At 40.9% G+C, this 17,357-nt stretch overlaps 1 protein-coding gene across 4 annotated transcripts in view; it reads left to right on the top strand.

Annotated features, from left to right (window-relative positions):
• Window positions 1-17,357, top strand: part of CTNNA2 (catenin alpha 2) — a 1,186,106-nt gene that overhangs the window by 975,613 nt on the left and 193,136 nt on the right. The gene's annotated exons all lie outside the window — the stretch shown is intronic.

The raw sequence follows: 17,357 nt of genomic DNA on the forward strand, positions 1-17,357 counted from the left end.
TGTTGGGGATTACACACTGATGTTGACTTATTTCCTAACCGTGTTTATGCAGAGAAAGGCAGTCTTCATATGACCTAGATGGAATGAAAAAGCAAAGAGCCTTCCTCGTTGCTCGTCATTGAAATTTCTGAGGACCCATGAGTTCATTGTTAGGGGGGTAAATTTCAACAGAAGGCAGGCCAGTTATAGCTGCTGGGACCTGTTTTCAGGAAATTACATTTGCAAACCAGGAGTAAAACTGCAGTAGACTTTTTGTATGAAGGACAAAAGCAAGGAAATTGAACATTGAGATTATGTTAAAATTCTTCTCTGGTGTGGTAGAAAAGAGGAACACGAGTTGCTACTTATCAGAAGGCCCACCCTAAGACGACTTAGTCAGACTTTCCTTTTAAAGACCAAAAGATCACACAAGTCCAAAGAGAGCGATAGAGGAGCCGAAGCAAATGAAACATGCCTGTCCTGCATTTTTCACTCAGCATGTTTATTAAGTATCATTTTTAGACATGAAACTCTGTAGTTCTTTGTTGTGTGAAGTCACTGTGACACCTTGGCACTTATTCCTAAGCAACATTATTGATGTTCCTTAAATAAATAAATGGCCTTTTTCACAAGTTGCTTGGTGTTAATGAAAATGCATGTGTCCATAAATGGAAATCCAATGGTACCCTGCCACTGGACAAGATACGTTATGCCACTGTAAGGTAACCTCCCAAGAATTGGAGCCAGTCATTTGGGGAGTATCTTTCTTTTCCATCTTTATTAATGCTGTGTGATCCACGCAGCAAGCCCATGCGGGCAGCCTCAGATTCAATGACGAATTGAAGAGGTGAGTCAGAAAGAGGAGAGACATGATGAAGACATTTCATTTACTAAGAAAAGAGTAGCAGTCACGCATTCCCTTATTAATGCATTTTTTTCAAAGACCACACCTCTGAATTACAAATCCACGGTAAAGTGATGGAATGCAAAGACCTCCTGTAGGAGGCTCAGTAACCCCCTTGTTCTGCCACTAAGGCCAAGGAAAGCTTTGTAAAGTGGGAGTGGGAGATTTGGTGTTTTTAAAGTCCTTTCAGGCACTGTCAGTGTCTGATATGATGACTTTGCTCGGGTGCTGTGTGAAGGGCTTTTCAAACTTAAAGTAATAGCTAATTTACTAATTAATAGCCACTTCAGATTGCCAGCCTGTGGATTGCTGAAAGCCACTGGAGGAAATGCATAGAGTCCACAGATTGTCCCACGCAATCGGCGACTGCCGCTGCTCCCCTGGTGATTCAGATGCATAGAGACCTGCTCTCTAGGGATTCTGGGAGCAAATATCCTTATAGTTCTTCCTTGGAGCAGCCAGTGGACTTAACTTTTTGTTGACTTTTCTGTGGCTAGCAGTCCAACAAGTAACCCACGACACCATCAGGGCCCCTTACAGTGGTCTTAAAAAAATAAACAATAAAATCTGTTGGAAAGGAAACCACTTGAGGAACCTTAAGATCAACAATAAGACAAAAGCGTACTCATCTTGATAGATGTTATAGAGATCATAGAGAGAGAAAGCCAGATCAATAGGTAGATTTGCACCCTGGTCATACAGTGAGTTCAACCCTGGGCTGCTCACAGAAAGGTCAGGAGTTGGCATCCATCAGCTGCTCCCTGGGGCAAAGATGAGGTGTTCTGTTCCCAGAAGCACACAGGGTGTTCTACTCTGTCCTATCAGGTCACCATGAGTTAGAATAGCCGCGATGGCGGTGAGTTTGTTTTGGGGAACAAATGAGTGATCTCATTCACAAGGTCTTGGATGTTGGGTATAATGCATTGTGTGAGTCCAGGTAGACTAGAGAAACAAATCCATAGAAACTCTTACCTGTATAAGAAAGGGATTTATATTCAAGATGAATTGAACATTGAGAAAATATCACAAGCCAGTCCAGTCCAAGGCCGTAAGTCTGATATTAGCCCATATGACAAATACCAATCTATAAAGTCCTCTTCAGACTCATGAAACACATGCAAATAAGTCAAATGCAGGACGATCACAAGACAGTGGGCAGAACGTCTTTGAGTCCGGTGGTGCTGTAAGCATCTCAGCACTGGCAGGGTTCTCTCTGTGGCTTCTCCAGGTTCCCAGGCATGGTTGCATCCAAGTGGCTTGTCTTCCACAGCGTCTCCCGGGAATAGCAAAGAGAGAGAGGTGTCTTCCACCTCCAAGGAGGAAGTAATAGATTTCCCAGAATTCTCAGAAGGCCATGCCCACAGAAGTCTCATTGGCTATCTCCAGATTGACAGCCTAGACTCAAACCTTATGCTCTTAATCCTTAAATTGATACCAGATTAGGTGACTCACACATGCATCCACCTATAAATGGAATGGCAATCAGACAGTCGTGGGCCACCTTACTGTAGACTGGAGCAGTCACTCTAAGGCAGAAAAAGAGCCATATTCAGGGCCATGAAACCTGTCTTCCTTTCCCCTCACTTACCAGGCACTGTTCCCTTGGACACAGAGGCCATGTCAGCTGTCCCTTATCTCCTCGGTCACTTACATTATCTGCCATGTGGGAATTGAACTAAGAACTTTTGGTGAGAATAACACAGATGTCCTTTAACCAGCAGGGCCCATGACCACAATGTCTGATTTCCTCCAAGGAGGCAGAAGCAAATATGTTGAGATAAGCTGGGAAGTCAGTCTAAAGCTTTCTGACGCTTGGGAATGCTATCTCTCATATTCCTGTCAATTGGAATATAACTTGTCAAAAACACATTCACACACTTTTTAAAATGCAGACCTTGAGTGAATTTTCAGAAATTACCACTTGCTTCTCTTCTTCAGCTTCTCTAGGTAAAAATGTAATATAATGATTCAATGCACTGATAATAAGAAATTTGACTTTGATGGAGAGTGTGATAATCAGTCCATCCCAAGGAAACAAAAAGTCAAAGATGTAACTTGGTCTCAAAGAAATAAAAAGACCAATTGTGCATGTTGTCGGGAGGGGTTTAGGAATCATTCACTGTCTTGTCTCCCCTGGCCACGCCCATGCTCCTCCCATTTGGAAGTGCAATCTGTTAGGTGGCTACCAGGCAGTCGCCCTGCAGGCCACAGGTTGGCCGTGCGGCAAGGTTCCTCTGCTCCTGTCTCTTCAGCAATGGGGGAAGGGAACACCTTAGAATGAAAAAAATATTAAAGCCCTCCAAAACGGAAACGCAGCTAATTATATGTTATTTACCTGCTTAGCTGTAGAGAGTGGACTTGTGATTCATGCTTGTTGAAGAAGAAAATTGCTTGATAGCAGTGGCGGGGCTATCAGGATTCATAGAGGAAGATGATTCTCTGCTACTAATTTTTGAGTAAAGAGGCCTTTTACCACTGCGCTAAAAAGAAGCAAAAAAGGCAGCATTTCTTACTTAAGAAAAAAAATCTTACATTTGATCGAATAGTTGTTATTTAGACCATATCTGGTTACATTTGTAAATTGATTAGAGTTTATAGCTGTTAGCATCGGTCTGGAGAATTCAGATCAGTGATGTATATATGTCAGGGTTTATTTATTTATTTAAATATGGCAGGATTCTGACAAAGAATAAAATACGTTTGTGACTGGGAGACATGTGCACCCATTGTTTGGAAGGAAAAAGAAAGACTGAAAAATCAGCACTTATTTTTAATTCTGATGATCTTAAGGGGCTTTATTAATGTGGAAGAGTAAGTGGCTCTATTTTACTCTGTCCTTAAATTAGTTGTAATTCGGAAAATATTTTCTTATTTTTAAAAAAGTGTTTCTCGTGAGTTTTTAAAAATTGTATCTGCTCTGGAATTAAGGAGCCCTGCCGGCACAGTGGATTAAGAGTTGTGCTGCTAACCTAAAGGTTGATGCTTTCTCCCCACCAGGCACCCCTCCTAAAGCAGATATTCAGCTTCGACATCCTTGGCACAGTTCTGTGCTTGCTCACTAGGAGTCGGAATTGGCTTGATATCAATGGGTTCCTCCAGGGTAGAGGATACTGGCTGCTGAGTGGTGGAATGCTGACTATGTGAGGGACATGGATTCAGTTCCTGGCCAATGCACCAGGAGCACCAGTCTATCAGTCATAGATGATTCGTTCTGTTTTTCTGGGCATGAATTTCTATGAATCAGGTGCCACCTCTATAACTGACAGCAATAGTTCTAGATCAGTGCTTCTCAATCAGATATGATTTTATCCCCATCCTGTGTTTTATTGACTATGTAAAGGAATCTGAGTTGGATTGAAAACTATTGATAACACCGAGAAGAACCGGAACTCTAGAACACTACATGGGACTCATACAGAATGTACATGAACCAACAAGCAACCATTTAAACAGAACCACTTTGTGGTTTATAACAAGGAATGATGTGTGTCAGGACTGAATCCATTCCCCATACTTATTGAATTTGCATGCAGAATAAATATTGGAGAAGTTGGACATAAGAATAGCTTATTAATATGCCATCTGCAGATGACACAGCCTTGCCTCTTGTAAGTGCGGAGTATTTGAAGCCCTTGCTGATGAAAATCATAGGCTGCTGCCTTTCGTATGGATTGCAACTCAATGTAAAGGAAACAAAATGCCTCACAAGGAGAACAATAGAGAATAACAGAGATCTTCACATAAACAGAGAACGAATAGAACTTGTTGAGGAGTTTTTGGCTTGCATCCACAATCATTGCTTATGGAAGCAGCATTAAAGAAAGCAAACAACATTTCATCGGGCAGATCTGTTGTGTAATACCTTTCAAAAATGGTTAAGAACAAGGAAGTCGTTTTAGATTAAGATGCATGTGGTTGCTTTTTCAGTCACCTCATGTGCATGTGAAAGCTGGACCACGAACAAGGAGGACCAGAAAAGAGGTGAAGTCTTCAAATGATGCTGCTGCCGAACAGTATTGAAAGTGCTATGGGCTGGCAGAAGAACAAGTCCAAGAACACATCTTTGAAAAAATGTCATCAGAATGCTCTTTAAAAGCAAGACATAAAGACCAGTACCTGGAAAAAGCTATCATTCTAGGTAAAAGCAGTGAAAAAGGGGAAGACCTTACTGAGACAGATTGACATGGTGGTTGCAACAATGGGTTCAAACGTAACCATCGTGAGGATGGTCTCATTCTATTGCGGTTAGGATCGCCATGAGGCAGTGCAGACTTGATGGTTACTAAAGCTTGCATTGATGCAGTGTCGTGGGTCAATCAGCTGCATAAAACCTCTGAAAAGTGTTGAAAAACTAGGTTGTTACTTTGAGGACCAAGGTGCCCCTGATCCATGCCATAGCCTTTTCAACTGCCTCCTCTGCATAGGAAAACTGGACATTGGACTGAAGACAGGCAGATGGATGTGTTAGGATCATGGTACTGGTGAAGAATCTTGAACATGCCATGGACTGCCAAAAGAACAACAAACTGTCTTGGACCAGAATGCTCCTTAGAAGTATGATTGGTGAGACTTGATTTCATGTACTTTGGACATGATGTCAGGAGAGACCAATCCCCAGGAGAAGGACATCATGCTTAGTAGAGGGGCAGGAGAAAAAGAGGAAGATCTTTGATAAGTTGCGTTGGCACCTTGGCTCCAACAATGGGCTCAAACATAAGAAAAATAGTGAGCTCGGAACAGGAATGAACAATGTTTTGTTCTGTTGTACACAGGGTTACTATGAGCTGGAACCAACTCAATGCTACCTAACACCAAGAACAGCAGCAACAACAACAACAAATCCCCATTTGATAATATCTGAACAACTGTGGTATCTTCTGGGTTTATATTTTTGCTTTTTTTAAACAGTTTCATTGGCACTTAATTTACATATAATTCAATTATATCAAGGAGGATTGTACCATCATTAGCACATCAACTTTACTACACCTCCAACCTTCATGGCTAAAATTGGCTTTCAAATAAGTTGTGCAATCACAATCAGTTCTAATGCTCTCTCCCCCCTCCTGCCTTCATTTTTGAGTCCTGAAATCCCATTTCCCTCCCTGTCACCCAAACCCCACGCCCGCACCCCCCATCGAACCTTGTGTCAGCCATTATCACTATGGAGGTACTCCTCCTGTGCTTCGCCACTGGCAAACCCAATAGAAACAATAAAAACCCAAATCTCAATAAGGTGGTAAGGATAAAATAATAATAATATAAAGACATAAATACAAATAATGAGTAAGAAAGAAAAGAATCCCTCAGCATTCCAAAAGCAGGGAAGAAATTTCTGTCTTGGAATAAGTAAGAGATACTTTCACCCAAAACAAATTCAGATCCTTTCTATCAGGAGGACAATTGGTAAAGCATAGATTTCAATCCAGCATAGTCAAGATTATGGTGGTCTCTGCCTGATAGTGAGGCTGTTCAAGACTCTTGCCTGTGGCTAGAGCTTGTCTGGGGCAATGCCAGAGCCTCATTCTGTGATTACTCTTCAGATGGATTTGGGCCTCCCACTGTGCTCCATAGCCTTCTACAAACTGGGTGTTCATAATTTTAGCTCAGATACTTTTCCCTTCACCATATTTGTGTTTTGTAATTGTCATCTTTGGATCACACAAGCTGGTGTGCTTTTTCCACATGGACTTAGTTGACTCCGCTCTTAGAGGGCTGCTTGTTTGAATACAGAACTTTAAGACAGCAGACACTGTTCTGATCGATAGCCAGACACCATCTACTTTCTTCAACCCACTTTGATGTAGCACCCTTATCTTGAGTGGTCACTTCATGAAGGTGATAACGGAGCAGGACCATATTGTCAGAACTAGATGTTCTTGTATTGGGGCTAGAGTTAAATAGGAACCCAGACTCCAGCTGCTTGTCCATGGGGTTTGCAAGCCTCAGGCTTACTTTGACCACCACACTATGACAAAATCACAACCCGATAAGACCAACTGCATCAATAGCAGCCATAAGTCAACCTGCTACCAAGCAAACAGAATGCCCACACACTCAGAAATTTAAAAAAAGAAAGAAAGAAAATGACAAGCTCAAGCAGGAAAACAAAAATCTGTATAAACAAAGTACAGCATTGTCTCTCATCCCCCTGGGGTGAAGGCGATTGCACTCCTGCCCCTGTCAGTATGGGAACTCTTGTGGGGACAGTTCGACCTTGAGCGGCAACACACGCGTTTTTGTCCTACACAGTTTGATCCTTCACTTGATTGTGCTCTCTTGACCCTACGTATGGGGATTGATGCCTGGGGGGGACCTTCCTGGATCAATTCTTCCAAGTGCAGATCCTTGCTCATTGGATCACAACCTGTCATGTCACTGTAATGTGGGCACTAAGGTACATGTATGGTGATGCTGGGTCCCTTTCCATTGGACACCACCCAACCGGGGGTCCCCCCAAGGCCCAATAACTGCCACTTCCAGAGTTCTGGGGCAGGTACTCTTGCTCCCTCACCCATCCAAGTACCCCAATCCTCAGTCTGTGGCTGCAGTCAGCTTCTAGGCATGGTTCAGTTCATTCAGTGGGGCCTCTATGTGAAGTCCTTCTAGTGTAGCCCCTGATTTATACTATGCTGCCTGCCAACTTGGCTTCCATGACCATCATGATGCTTAGTCCATGTGTGGTTCACCAAAGTTTGGGTAGAAATGAATTCATAGTATCTACTCAGGAATCTAAAATCTGGCCCATGGTCCCCTTGAGTTCCCTGCATTGCTTGCTTAGCATCCCTTCCTGCTATATGGTCAGTTCTCCCCAGGCACTCACCATACTCACCAACAGAACTATCAGCAGCTCCTCCACAATGTCCCTTCTCCTGGTCCGGGTTCATTTCTCCTGATATTGACTGGAGATTGTAGGAGAAGTGCTACTGGAAGCTATTCTGGGATGGAGTGGGGAGGGGGTGGGGGAGGAGGGACTGCGGAACATTCTATAAAAGAACCTTCCATTCCAAGAATGATCTGACCCAAAATGTCAAGAGATTGACAAAGCCTGAAGGGAGCAGTTGAAAGATTAGATGTTTAGCATGATGAAGAGAAAACAAAGGAGAAGCCTAATGATTCTCACAAGTGTCTGGAAGGCTTTTGAGTGTGATGAGTATTAAGATTACATTGCCCATTCCCTGATGGGCATTTTACCCAGTGGGTGGAAGCTCTACTGAGGCAGATGGTGAGAGAAGCTTTTGAACAGACCTACAAAGATGGCCTGTATCATCCTGAGAACTGGTGGACTTCTCACCCACGAGCTTCTGGGTAACATGGACCATCGCTAGAAAGGATGTTCCTTTATCTATTGTGAGAAAAGGATTTATTAGAAACCATTTTATTTCAGAGAAGGTGCTGTGCCAAGGGTTGCCAGGCCACTTGAATAAGGTGAACTGAATGACTACTTGCAAAATTTTCCAAAGCAAAACTTGAACAATTCCATTCTTCTTGCTAATTTGTGAGGAAGCCCGACCCCGTGCACAGCATTATGCAGATATATAAGTACCATTTCAGAGATGTCTTATAACTATTTCATGCAACTCTTTATATTTCCAAAAGGTTTTAAAGATAAATATTTTCACCAACCTTGCTTTATGTAATTTCCTAGACTAATGGCCTCCTGACTTACCTTATCATATACTCAATCAGTTAAATAAAACAGGAAGAGGCAAACAACATATAGATAGTCCCACATGGTATTCACCATGTATCTAAAATTTTCTTTAAACTTAAAAAATAATTTTATTGGGGGCTGATATAGCTCTTATCACCATCCATACATCTACCCATTGTGTTAAGCACATTTGTACATATGCTGCCTTCATCATTTTCAAAACATTTTCTTTCTACTTCAGCCCCTGGTATCCGCTCCTCATTCCCTACCCCCTTATGAACGCTTGATAATTTATAAATTATTATTTTTTCATGTCTTACACTGACAAATGTCTCCCTTCACCCACTTTTCTGTTGTCCGTCAGAAAACAGAAAGAGAGGGAGTTAGAGGTAGATCACTGTGATTGGTTCCCTTTCTCCCCCCACCTTCCACTTACCCTGATGGAATGGCTACCCTCATTATTGGTCCTGAGGGGTTTATCTGTCCTGGATTCCTTGTGTTTCCAGTTCTTATCTATACCCATGTACATGATCTGGTCTAGCTGGATTTGTAAGGTAGAATTGAGATCATGATAGTTGGGGTGGGGATGGGGTGGGGCACGGAGAAGCATTAAAGAACCAAAGGAAAATTGTATGTTTCATCAGGCTATACTACACCCTGACTGGCTCATCTCCTCCTTGTGACCCTTCTGGAAGGGGATGTCCAGTTGTCTACAGATGGACTTTGGGTCTCCACTCCGCACACCCCCTCATTCATATGATTTTTTGTTCTGTGTCTTTGATGCCTGATACCGAATCCCATTGATACTTTGTGATCACACAGGCTGTTGTGCTTCTTCCATGTGGACTTCGCTGCTTCTCAGCTAGATGGCTGCTTGTTTACCTTCAAGCCTTTTCAACCTAGTCAAAATTGATTGACCAGGGCTTTATATTTTATCTTCTTAAAATTTTACAATTTCTCATTTGGTATAAAATACAAAACAAATAGCCAGTAAATTTACATTTGAATAAAATCTGTACAATATAAGTTCCATTTTAAAATTATATTGAGCAAACATAAACTTATTATCGTGGATCCCAGTGTTTCTACAAACTTATATTCAATTTCTAGATTTATTTTGTCCTGACACAGGAAGGGTTGTCATACTTCTAATAAAAATGAGAGAAGTAGATCCTGTTCTCCCATGAGAAAATGGAGCCTAGACTTATTTGGTGATATAAGTCTATTGATCTAAAAAATCACAAAATATTAGTTTGGAAGTTGAAAAAATTAATCCAGGATTTATGTATGATATAATGGATTATTTTGGATCCTTCTCAACTAAAAATGACACATTATTGAGAAAGAGAAAAGTCTGAGCTTCTTTTACTCGCTTCCCCTACTAATCCCTGACGGTGCGTAGCTTACTTTGCTTCTCTGTGATGTAGTTTGCTTTGGGCAAGTGGGGGGAAAGCATTTCCCTTCTTTTCCTTACAGGACTCTGAACGTCCAAAGAGAGCAGGTGCATGGGTCCCTTTGATAAGAAGCCATACATATTAGACAGGCACAGGCACGATACGAGGGTGACCACACTCAGGAATTCACACATGGTTAAGCACATGGGTGAGTTCATTTCCTTTCTGGAAATCTGAACACGTTTCTTACTATTTCTAAGTTTTTCAGACAATGTGCAATGTAAATCCAAGTAAATAGTTAAAAACTAGGACCTGCCATAGGGATCTGGCTATTTCTTTCTTTCTTTTTTAGCATTAACGTACCTTGATTTAGTTAAATGACAAATTTTACTCTTGCAGGCTACAAGGATGAAAGTAACTATTGTGGCCAAATTAGATGATGGGAGCAGCCAAAATGAGGAGCTAATCTCTGTTCTGTTATGCATCCTTATTGTTAAATTATGTTCAAATGCCTATTGGCGAAGCCCTGGGACAGACAGTCTTGTCTCGTGTTCTTGGTGTCTTATGTGCTTTCCTTGAACATTCTGTTCCCAAATCCCTCATTTGTAGAACAGGGAGAACAATACTAGCTGCTCATATGGTTGGAGTTAAGGGATAAATTGGGTAATTCAGGTAAGCACTTAAAAGTGTATCTCCTAAGGGCTCAATAATGACAGGGATCATTATTATTAATAGTGTTCATTTTAACAGAAGTGTCTTATTCTACTTAGGCAATCGCAGCACTTCATACTAGTGGCATAGTCATTTGGTAAAGGCAGACCGGACTAGAGAGAACTAGGTGATGTTCAGCCTGACCTGCTCTGGGCTCCCACCAACGAAATGCCCTCGGCATGTTCCCCGCCTGCTCTGTTTCCTGGTAGAGGGAACATAATCTTTACAAGGACACAAATAACCAGCTATCAATACTGCAAATTTGTTGAACTTTTGTATTTAAAAAAAATTTTATTGTTATTTTTGATGGATTTCCTGGCTGAAAGAATGTGTATCATTAAGGGCTGGGGTTAAAAGATCTCCTGCTAAGTTTGAAGATTGTATGAAAAGGTGAAAAAATAAGTGAAGAAGAAAGGTGTTATTATCAAAGACTCAGGCAGTAAACAGGTGCTTACTTATTTAGGGAAAAAAAGGAAGGAATAAAAGTTTCATTTATTAAATGTACATTTCACAGAAAACCAAATTTGGATGGTAACATTAAGAATGTTACTATTAATAACAAGATCTCAGTCATGAGGTCCTATGGGAGACATTTAATGCCAAAATGTGCTCAAGGTTAAGCCTAAGTTATATTTGCCAAGATCCCGCTTTACTTTTTAATTCAGTCAAATAATTATCTTTAGAAACAGCACTATAAAAGTGAGGTTAAGAACAAAGGTTAAGGGACATCGTTACTTCCTTGACAATTCTGTTGTCAGCAGTTCAAAACCGCCAGCTGTTCTGAGGGAGAAAGATGAGGCTTTCTACTCCCGTAAAGAGTGACAGCTTTGGAAACCCAGAAGGGCATTTCTACCCCATCCTACAGGATCGCTATGCATCCTTGGCAAAGGGTTTCTTTGTTTTCAGAGGGACTTCAGAAGAAAAGCCTGATTATTTACTGCAAAAATTAAAAAGTCAGCTCATGAAAACCTCACATTTCTTCTATGTCTGTGACATACAAACTTCTATATCTGTGACAGACATAGACCTGTCGTGAGTTAGAGTTGACTAAGGACCGCCTGTTTTCTAAGGTGGGCTAAAAATGCAGATGACTGAAATGTTCAAAAGCCTAACAACCAGAGATCAGGAAATACTTCCTTGTTCTACTCCATTGCACAAGAGTGAGAGAGAGGGAGGTGAGCAGGGGATGGATAGAGATGGGGAAATGCTTCCGGATAGAAATTGATGCTGCCTAGTGCTGGCAAGTCAATTGTGACTCATAACGACCCCTGTCAAAAAGTAGAATTACCCCATAGGAGTTTCTTCACTACAATTTCGATAGGGGCAGTTCCCTTGATCTTTCCCCCGTGGAGTTTCCTGGTGGATGTGAACTTACTGTGTGTACCACCAGGGTGCCTTATGACAGATAGGATCGTTCACATAATTCTAACCCATAGCACCTATAGGAGAGCACCGGTCTGCCCCTTTGGGTCTTCAAGGTTACACATCTTGAATGATGCACACTGCAACATCTTTCTCCCATGGGGAGGTTGCTGGTTTCAAACCACCCATCTTTACAGTAGAGCTGAAAGCTGTTACCACTGTGACATCGGGGCTTTTCAAGATCACGTTTTTGTTTGTTTGGTTTTATTTTCAAGGACAAACTACTTTGACACCAGGTAATAAATTTGAAACTCATAGTCCTATTAAAATGTATACATCTATAATATAAAGATATAACATTTTTGGCAAACGAAATTTAAGGATAGATAGGAAATATCTCCATTTTTAGGGTCAGTGGCAATGGCTGTCAGTCTTGCCTCTGTCAAGCATGTTGCAGCCAAAACTCTTGTGAGCAGCCAGGACACTGGTTCTGAACAATGGCCCAGAGTGAGGCAGTAACAGATGCCCAAAAAGCATTTACTTTAAAAAAAAACAACAACTTTCAGCTCAGCATATAGTGTTACATTTATGTCACAAGGTCTCAAAATAGAGAATGAACGAATATATATATTGAAATATATATTCTATTCTTATTTTCATCCACTGTCAACATGCCTTATGTGAAATCCCCTGGGATCTCTTATCCGAACATTTACCTCTGTAAAGTAAGCACCATCAGTCATCCCTCTGACCCAAGTGCAGTCAGTAACCCTTCCAGGAAGGAAAAATAAAACCAAAAACAACCCAAAATTATACTTGCATTGGCTTTTCCAAGAATTGCCCTTCGAACAACTCCACAAAGAATTTTTCTCTGAGCCTCTTTGTTCAATCGCATTCCTGATAATTTGAGAATCTACTTAATGACCCAGTTGTGTTCACCCTGAGCCCAGAACCGGGACCTGCAGCCTGACAGCCTGGTAAACATCTTGTGAATGGAAATAATGAATGAAAAGGTCAGAGAGTCCATTTAAGTAACACCATGTTTCAGATTTCAAGATGCCAGAGTCCTGTGACAGAATCCATATGTGTTTCAGGGGAGCAGGAAAGAAATCAAGGCTTTAACCTTTAGTTTTAATAAACATGTTCCAATAAAGAGGAAAAGGAAACAAAGAAAAGAAAAAGAAATGCGTTGGTACTTTAATTGCAAACAACCAAAAAAAAAAAAAACCCAACAAAACTAGCCAAGAGCATTTTCTAGTTTCACAGAATTGGATAAAAGCAATTTAACCAAACAACAGCCAATGTACATTCAATCACTATCTATTATTTAGAACAGTAGTTTTTGGTTTGGGGATTTAATGGGTTTGGGCATCTTGGGTCTCATGACAGTATTTTGCAAAGCAAGTTAAACTTTAGGAGTTTTAAATTTCTTTTGACATGTGTTTTGTTTGTTGGGTATTATTCATGCTGCATGCTGTCCCATTCTCCTTTTCCAGCTCCAGTTACACTCTCAGACTCTGTGAAGATGCATTTGTCCCTAAGTGCAATCAAGAAGCATATTACAAATCAGCTGTACATAGTTAAGCTCTTATAAATGGGAAGTCTACTACATTTGCGTGAGAAGCTGAATGCTCACACTGGAATCCGATTGCAGTTGATAGGCATGTATTGATTGCTGGGACATGCTAAGTGCAGGACCATATATCGTGAGAATAGAGCAGCAAATGCAACCATCCCTGACCCAGGGAGAGAGCGGAGGTTCCAGAAGACAGTTCCTGCAGTGATAAAACAGTTTCAATCCAATAATCAGTGTTTATCTTCATCTTTTATTGTTGTTTGTTTCAAGATTGATAAGTCCTATCACCCATCACCCTGGAAATACATGTCTTATGTATTTCTGATTTTAAAAGGGATACATGTTCATTACTAAAAATTCCATTATGATAGAAACAAACATATAATATATTTTTTTAAGTTGTAGCTCTGTCATCTTCAGTCTTGTAATAGCCACTGTGAAGAGTTTGGTGGTCATATTTTCCAGAAAATGTTTGTATGTACAGTAGAACCTGCAAAAACTGGCACCTATGGAAGGCGGAAACCTTTCAGAGAGGGAAAACTGAAGTGTTTTCCACCAGTAGACACCTACAGAGCCCTGGTAGCAGAGTGGTCATGAATGGGACTACTACCTGTACTGCCAGCTGCTCACAAGGGGCAGCCACTCTGCAGGAGCAAGAGCGGGCTTTCTAGTCCCATAAAGAGTTGACACTGTCAGAAATCCACAGGAGCACCTCCACCCTGTCCCATAGGGTTGAAGTTGACTCAATGGAAGTGATATGGTGTTGTTTTTGAGTTGAGTAAACGATTATAGAAAAATACCAAGACTGCCATCTATTAAAGGTGGAAAACTTGTAAGAGTTGGAAAACAGGCAGTTCCTTCAAGTTCCAGCTCTTACAGGTTTCATTGTTTTATATATATATATATATATATATATATATATATATATATATATATATATATAACTAATTTTATTTTAAACATTCTGGGATGATTTTCATTGTAGAGAAAAGTTACAAAAATAGTGCAGAAAGATCTTTGATCCAGTTTGCGCTAATATTAAATGTCTTACATAACCTTTTGCCTTTGTCAGAGTGAAAAAAATGTTAGCACATTACTATTAATTCAACTACAGACTTTACATAGATTTCACAAGTTCTTACACTTATGTCCTTTTTCTGATCTAAGATTGATTTAAGGATCCCATGTTGCATCTAGCATATTTTATATCCTTTTCTCCATATCTGTTCATATAGCGTTGGTGTATTGTTTTCATTAGTCCAAGATTGTAGCCCATTTAATACATAAGTTGTTGTTAAATGCTATACAGTGACTCATAGCCACCAGTGTAAAGCAGTGTAAAGGCCTGCCTGGTCCTGTACCAGCCCCCACAATTGTTCCTGACATCTGAGCACATCGTTGCAGCCATGGGGTCAATCCATGCTATTGAGGGCCTTCTCCTTTTTCATGGCCCCGATACTTTACCAAGCATGATGTCTTCTCCAGGGACTGGTCTCTCCTCACCACACGTCAAAGCACGTAAGGCAAAGTCTCCTCTTCCTTGCCTTTAAGGAGCGTTCTGGCTGCCCTCCTTATAAGACAGGTTTGTTTGTTCTTTTGACAGTTCCTGGTCCTTTCAATATTCTTTGTCAGCATCATAATTCGAATGCATCGATTCCTCTTTGGTCTTTCTTAGTCAATGTCGTTTTCCCACGCACCATGAGGCAGTGAAAAAATAGCATGGCTTGTGTTAGCCACACCTTAGTCCCTCATTTTAACCTCCTTACTTTTCAGCATGTTAAAGAGGTCTTCTGCAGCAGACATGCCAAATCTAGTGAATCATTGACCCATCATTGTTTGTTTACAGTTTCATATGGCTCTTAAAAGGAAAAAGCAGGAGTCAGGGACTCTTCCATTGTACGACTTACTTAGCCTTCTCTCGGATGCCAATTCAAGGACTTTCATTGAACTAACAATCATTCTCTGGATAACAGCTACCAATTTGCTATTGTTGATAGATTATTGTTTTGTCACTTAATCTCTTCAAATTTTAGTTGTGTTTTTTATACTGCAAAAATGATTTTACTTCTTTTTAACAATCAGAATTGTATGTAATGAGTATTTGGTGACCTTGATTATTTTAAAGCGAATGCAACTTTTTGAATGATCCATATTCAAGGCTAAGGCAAGTATTTGGAATCTTATTTCTTCTATGTGGTGTTCCAATGGATAATGGGTACATCACAAGATCATAAATTGGGGTTCTGTTTCTTAAAGCCAATCTTATTCTTTGTGTCTGAAAATTTTAGAAAACCAGCCATCCCCCTCTCCCTCATCAGGCCTGTTTGAAGGCTCTCTGGGCACTGTTTGGTAAATGTTTGACTGACTAACTCAAGGTAGGCGGTTCAAACATGCCAGGCACCCCTCAGGAAAAACACAAGAGCATGTGTACCTGTAAGGATTTATATTCCTGAAAATCCTATGTCGTCTCTATGAGAGTCATAGATTCAGCTCAAGGGCACGGAGATTAGTTTAGTTTGGCCTTGTTTGTTAACACTTGTAATTGGGGAGAAATACCAACTGGATTGGGAAGATTTCTATGTCTCATAATTTGCTACAATCCATGTATTCCTTCGGAGCCCCGAGTCACAAAATGGGCTCAGCCTTCCACGAGTAATTGAAAAGTTGGTGATTCAAAGCCAGCCAGAGGCACTTCAGAAGAAAAACCTGGTGGCCTACTTCCAAAAGGTCGCAGTCTTTCAAAGCGTGTGATTCAATGGCAGCGGGTATAAATACTATCTTTCTGCACTTCTTTTATGACAAGTGATTTACATCGGCATGTTAGCTGTGACTCTGTACATAATAAAGCTGAAGCTAGTTCAAGGGTTCAAAGCAGCCCTGTTTCTGACGTGGACACTCACCCAGGAGCAGGAGCTTGAAATAGGCACCTCAGAGCTCAGCCAGTTGGTTGTTATTCGGCTTCCAGTCAAATGCAGTTCTCTCCCTGCTCAATGTCAGTTCTCAAAAGCAGGTGACATGGTCACTGACCCCAGGTAACTAAATAAATCCAGTTTGTAGTCATAGAACTAAACCCCAGTTTGCATCTGTACATGTACCTGCTGAAGATAGATGCAAGGAATGCAAAACAAAGCACCCGTTCAGTCCACACACTGTAGTAGAATAACCACCACCCCCGTCACCCCACCGAGTACTTTATTCATGGTTTCCTTGTTGGATGAATAACTTGGATTTGTTTGCCTTTCGGGTACTGATGCAAGACTGGTCACAGGGTTTGAAGTCCTGCTCCCCAAAGAAGGATTTGCGCCTTGTGCCTTTGTGATAAGTACTTAATTGCATTCCAATTAATTCTCTTATTTTGATCGTGGTAAACCTTCATGTGCCTTATATGTCCCTGAGATGAATATGCAAGTAGTTCTCACAATACATTCCCTGCAAAATATATCCAAAGTTGTGTTCATAATAAAACTTGAAATTACTGGCTTCTGAAGCAAAAGGGGAGGGGTGTAATTTAGCCAAGGGCTACATAAACTGCATCTGATGAAATTCTATGGAGATAATGTAAAAATCAGTTTGATGACTGGCAATCATTAGAGATAAGCCATCATTGAAGTCTGAGTGGAGACAGGTTGAATCTGATCAGTGACAATGGTGCAGAAAGCACGTCAAGCTCCTTATGTAGGCTCAGTTGACCTATGTCGTCTAGGCTCTTTCTTTCTTTCCCTTCCTTCCTTCTTTCTTTCTTTCTTTCTTTCTTTCTTTCTTTCTTTCTTTCTTTCT

The sequence above is a fragment of the Tenrec ecaudatus genome, chromosome 11 (genome assembly GCF_050624435.1).
Source record: "Tenrec ecaudatus isolate mTenEca1 chromosome 11, mTenEca1.hap1, whole genome shotgun sequence".
Lineage (NCBI taxonomy): Eukaryota > Metazoa > Chordata > Mammalia > Afrosoricida > Tenrecidae > Tenrec > Tenrec ecaudatus.